We start from the raw sequence: 6,475 nt of genomic DNA, 5'->3' as shown, positions 1-6,475 counted from the left end.
CAGACTGTTTACATGGGGCTTGGGTGTCACTGTGAATGTGTTAAAGCTCACTGTTAACACATAATCGAGTATAAAGCTCAATGTCTCAACAGCATCATCATAGTTATTCATAGAATCCCTACAGTGCAGAAACAGGCCATTCAGCCCTGCAAGTCCACACTACCCATCCAAAGAGCATCCCACCCATGCACACCCACCCACCCTCTCTCAAAAACCCTGCATTTCCGATGGATAATGCACCTAACCTACACACCCCTAAATACAATGGGCATTTAGCATGGCGAATCCTCCTAACCTGCACATCTTTGAACTGTGGGAGGAAACAGGAGCACCCGGCAGAAACCCACGCAAATTCGGGGAGAATGTGCAAACTCCACACAGGCAGTCACCCGAGGGTGGAATCGAACCCAGTTCCCTGGCTCTGTGAGGCAACAGAGCTAACCACTAAGCCACCATGCCACCCAAAAGCCTACTGCACGTAGTATTCCTAGGCAGTCTCCCATCCAAGTACCAATCAAGCCTGAGTCTGCTTAACTTCTGAGATCAGATGAGATTGGGCATTAATGAACTGGATAGGTTTTTCTCCCAAACAATCAGCAACAGTTTCATCATCATCAGTTGAATCTATATTCCAGATTTTCATTCAATTCAAATTCCACCATCAGCCATGGTGGGATTTGAACACAGGTGCTTAAGAGCATTCCTAGTTCTTTGGATTTAATGTCCAGTAATAATGCCACTAGACCATCATCTCCCCTTCCACAGCACCTCTTATTGGTAAGGTCTGTGCCCTCTTGACAGTCAGAATGTCGACGATGCTGCAAATCACCATCTAGAATGCATACTCGGCCAATAGAGCTCCTCCAGAACATAGACATTGAGTTGTACAGTGCATATACAGAATTTCCTATTCACATAGCCAGCCAGATGCCTTTTAAATGTTCTAATTGTACCAGCCTCCACCATTCCTCTGGCAGCTTGTTCCATATACACATCACCCTTTGCATGAAAAAGTTGCTATTCAGTTCCCTTCTGAACTTTTCCCCTCTCACCTTAATCCAGTGTCCTCTAGCTTTTATAACTCCCCTACCCTGTGGAAAAGACCTTGGCTATTCACTCTATCCACGGTCCTCATGATTCTATAAACCTCTATAAGGTCACCCCTCAGCTTCCAATGCTTCAGGGGAGAAAAGATCTAGCCTATTCAGCCTCTCCCTATAGTTCACAACCTCATACTCTTTGTAAATCTTTCCTGAACCTGTTGTGTCAGCATGCTGCTGGTTGGTTCAATGGCTGTCATAGTTAACCAGCTGGTCACATGTGCTTGGCTGCAGCGTGAAGTGATGAGGTGGTGGGAACGTGCAAGCTGTAGGAGGCTCCTTTGTAAAGTGCTGATTATGCACAAATTGCTCCTGGTTTGGGAAGAAACAGAAAAAATACTTGTGGAAGACCATAGTGGAATAAAATCTTCTGCTGAGAGCCTTTTCCTGCCTTCTCCTCCTCCAGCTGTGCATATCATGACTTCCTTGCTGCCTCTCATTAGCATCCTTCTCATTCCACAGCCGATGGAGTTGGGGGGGGGAAGGATTTGGTACAGCACCCAAGACTAGGAGCAAATGATTTGACCAGAAACCTTGATGTGATATGCAAGCCTTCTATTTTGTGGGACCACTTTAACAAACCCAGCAAACCATCAACCTTCCACCAACTCAGAGTCAGTCAGTAGAAATTAACCCAGCTTTGAAGCCGAAAGCTGTTGATGCCTTAAAAACAGCTATGATAGGGGTGGGCCTTCCTCTTGTTGTTCAGCTTTGTAGGTTGAAGACACATTAGTGTTTATGGGTACACCAGCTTACTATAGTGTATGAGCTGCTGCTGATGATAAAGGTTGTTGCTTTCATCCTCTTAAAGTGTAGGGAACGACAGGGCCTACTTGATTAATGTAGTGAAGCAACACCACTTCCTGTTTCTTGAGAAGAGCGTCTTGTGGTTAACAAGACAGTTACCATGTCAGCAACTGTGACATTAATATGATAGACATTGTTACTGAGACTTTGACGAGGATGAGATGCTGGAATCACTCCTTTAAGATCCCATCTGTTCTCTACAAATCCATGCAACCTCAACATAGCCAGTGATGCATTTGACATGTTAAGTATTAACCTTTTTGGAACTATATACAACAGTTAACTGGGAAAACAAGGTACTACATCAGAAATATATGTTGGCGGATGTATCTGATCTACAAAAACAGAGATAAAAACAGACATTGTTAATAAGGAAGACTACAGTGAAATATCAGATGAGATGGTCATTGTGAGGGAGCAAACAATAAGATCCAGAAAAATGATAAATCCCACGCCCAGATAAATTGTACCTCAGATTCTTAAGTAAAGCAAGGGATAAAATTGTGTACCCCTTGAGCTCTATTCTGTCTGGCTACCGGTGCAGCATCAGAAAACCAGACAGCTATCTTTGTATGAACACAGCAGGCCAAGCAGCATCAGAGGAGCAGGAAGGCTGACATTTCAGGCCTAGACCCTTCTTCAGAAGTGGGGGAGGGGAAGGAGGTTCTGAAATAAATAGGGAGAGAGAGGGAGGCGGATAGAAGATGGATAGAGGAAAAGATAGGTGGAGAGGAGACAGACAGGTCAAAGAGGCGGGGATGGAGCCAGTAAAGGTGAGTGTAAGTAGGGAGTTGGGGGGGGAATAGGTCAGTCCAGGGAGGACGGACAGGTCAAGGGGGCGAGATGAGGCTAGTAGGTAGGAGATGGGGATGGGGCTTGAGGTGGGAGGAGGGGATAGGTGGGAGGAAGGACAGGTTAGGGAGGCAGGGACAAGCTGGGCTGGTTTTGGGATGCGGTAGGGGGAGGGGAGATTTTGAAACTTGTGAAGTCCACATTGATACCATTGGGCTGCAGGGTTCCCAAGCGGAATATGAGGTGCTGTTCCTGCAACCTTCGGGTGGCAACGTTGTGGCACTGCAGGAGGCCCAGGATGGACATGTCGTCTGTGGAATGGGAGGGGGAGTTGAAATGTTTCGCGACTGGGAGGTGCAGTTGTTTAGTGTGAACCGAGCATAGGTGTTCCGCAAAGCGGTTCCCAAACCTCCGCTTGGTTCCCTGATGTAGAGGAGGCCACACCGGGTACAGCGGATGCAGTATACCACATTAGCAGATGTGCAGGTGAACATCTGCTTGATGTGGAAAGTCTTCTTGGGGCCTGGGATGGGGGTGAGGGAGGAGGTATGGGGGCAGGTGTAGCACTTCCTGCGGTTGCAAGGAAAAGTGCCGGGTGTGGTGGGGCTAGAGGGGAGTGTGGAGCCGACAAGGGAGTCCCGGAGAGAGTGGTCCCTCCGGAAAGCAGATAAGGGTGGGAAGGGAAAAATGTCTTTGTTGGTGGGGTCGGATTGCAGATGGCAGAAGTGTCGAAGGATGATGCATTGGATCCGGAGGTTGGTGGGATGGTATGTGAGGACGAGGGGGATTCTGTTTTGGTTGTTATAGTTCCATTTCAACTCCCCCTCCCATTCCTCAGACGACATGTCCATCCTGGACCTCCTGCAGTGCCACAACAATGCCACCCGAAGGTTGCAGGAACAGCAACTCATATTCCGCTTGGGAACCCTGCAGCCCAATGGTATCAATGTGCACTTCACAAGCTTCAAAATCTCCCCTCCCCCTACTGCATCCCAAAACCAGCCCAGCTGGTCCCTGCCTCTCTAACCTGTCCTTCCTCCCACCTATCCCCTCCTCCCATCTCAAGCCCCAGCCCCACCTCCTACCTACTAACCTCATCCCACCCCCTTGACCTGTCCGTCCTCCCTGGACTAACCTATCTCCTCCCTACCTCCCCACCTACACTCACCTTTACTGGCTCCATCCCCGCCTCTTTGACCTGTCTGTCTCCTCTCCACCTATCTTCTCCTCTATCCATCTTCTCTCCGCCTCCCCCTCTCTCCCTATTTATTTCAGAATCCCCTTCCCCTCCCCCATTTCTGAAGAAGGGTCTAGGCCCGAAATGTCAGCTTTCCTGCTCCTCTGATACTGCTTGGCCTGCTGTGTTCATCCAGCTCTACACCTTGTTATCTCAGATTCTCCAGCATCTGCAGTTCCTACTATCTCTGAAGCTATCTTTGTGTTATTGTTTAAAAATGTCGAAAATGCCAGCCTGAGAAATTTCAGACCAACCAGCCTAACTTTTGGTGGTGCGTAAATTAGTGAAAAAATTTCTGAGTCAATATAAATCATTATTTAAAGAAGTATCAGTTAATCAACATTTGTTGGAGATAGGGGAGAAGACTCAGGAGTGGTTATGTTACTAGACTGGTAATTTGGAATAGGAATGTCAAATACTATCAAATCAGATGGTGAAATTAAAATGCATTTATCAAATTCAGTTTAGAATTAGAATTTAGACTTAGATTTTATTGTCACGTGTACTCAAGTACAAGGATACAGGAATGCAGTGAAAAGTGTAGAATGTCGCCATTCCGGGTGCCATCTTAGATACAAAGGTACCTAGGTACAAAATCTTAGGTAAACTGTAGGAAAATAATGAAATAAAGTTAAAGTTCAACATTGCAGTTCTTGTTTTCCATGCTGAGCTCACATTCCCCATGAGGGTTCGATCTTCTCCACGCCGGGCTCGATCTCCCCACGCTCGATGCCACTGCAGATGACTGGGGACCTCTATGGCTACTGGGCTGGGCTTGCACTCTCTCGCTTTCCCCTGTGCTCTCCCACTGTTCCCCTAGCCCTAACCCCAACCCCAACCCCAACCCCAACCCCAACCCTGTCTCTCCAGAAAAAGTAAAGTAAAGAAAAAAAAGCTGTGAAGGAAGAGGAAAAGTTTAAAAAAAAGTCAAAGCAGATGGAGCAGATAAGCTACAGGCACTGCTACTCCACTGCCAGTTATAAATCTAGTCTCAACAACTTTGACTGTGATTATCTTATCTGGTTTACTTATGTCTTTCTTTGTTTCAGTGAAGAAATCTACCTGTGCCTGACTCCAAATCAGCAGTATTATGGCTAACTCTCTGACATCGGGCTTAGTTCAAGGACAGTTAAGGATGGCTAACAAACACCAGTGATGCCCACATCTTAATAAATAATTTTTTTTTCAAAACCAACGCAGATTTGTTCAGAGAGTCATGCCTAAGTAACTGGATTTAATTTTTGAAGGAGGGAACAAGGAGGGCTGATCAGCATAACACACATGCAGTTTACAAGGATTTTAACAAGCTTTCAACATGGTCCCACATGGCGGAGGGGGTCAGAAAATTAAAAGCTCATAAGATGCAAGATAAAGTGACGAGTTGGATCCTAAATATGCTCAGTGACAGGAGCAAAGTCTTGTGGTCCATGAATACTTCTGTGACTGGAAAGATGATTCTAGCAGCATTCCACAGGGCTCAGTACTGGGTCCCTTACTGTTCATGATATGTATCGATTATTTTGATCTTAAATGTAGAGGTAATGATTAAGAACTTTGGAGATGATAGTGAGGAAGAAAACTGTGGACTGCAGGAATAGACCAATGGATTCGTCGGGGAGTACAGAAGTTATGCATTTAGCACATAAGATCATAAGAAATAAGAGCAGTAGCAGTCTATTCAGCCCCTCAAACCGACCTCACCATTCTATAAGATCATATAAAACTGCACAGGCCTCAATTCCTTTCTAGTGCTCGCTCCTCATAACCCTCAACTGCTCAATGTTTCAAAGATCTATCTACTCTTTAAGTACTTTCACTGATATAGTCTCCAGAACAGTCTGAGTACAGGCTTCCATACATCACCACCCTCTGCTTGGACAAATTCTTATGTATCTAAATTTTAAATGAATGTCCCCTTATTCTGCAGTTATGTCCCTTAGTTCAAGAGTCCCCCACTCGTGGAAATGTCTTCTCAATATCTATACTGACAAGCCCCCTTAGAATCTTGTGTGTTTCAGTAAGATTATTATTTTTAGTGTCATTGAGTCATAAAATTTGTACAGCATGGAAAGAGGCCATTCAGCCCATCACATCCACGCCAATATTTAAGGATCCATCTATTCTTAATCCCATTTTCCAATACTTGGCCTATAGCCTTGTTTACTATAATGTTTCAAGTAATCATCCAAGTAGTTCTTAAACCTATCTTGAGGATTCCAGCCTGTACCACCCTTTTAGGCAGTGAGTTCCAAATGCCCACATTGCATAGGGTGAAAATGTTTTTTTCTTAAATCCCAATTAAACCTCCTGCTCCTTACCTTAAAAATGTCCCACTGGTTACTGACCTTTCTACAAACATGAATGGTTTCACCTATCTACCCTGTCGATGCCCCTAAGAACTTTTGACACTTCAATCAGAACAATCCCTCAGTTATCTCTCCTCTCAGGAAACAACCCCAAACTATCTAGAGATAGTGGGAACTGGCGATGCCGGAGAATCTAAAATAACAAGGTGTAGAGCTGGATGAACACAGCAGGC

Source organism: Rhincodon typus, chromosome 11 (assembly GCF_021869965.1).
Source record: "Rhincodon typus isolate 14 chromosome 11, sRhiTyp1.1, whole genome shotgun sequence".
Classification (NCBI taxonomy): domain Eukaryota; kingdom Metazoa; phylum Chordata; class Chondrichthyes; order Orectolobiformes; family Rhincodontidae; genus Rhincodon; species Rhincodon typus.
The sequence above is the reverse complement of the archived record's forward strand: the minus strand, read 5'-3'. Positions refer to the sequence as shown.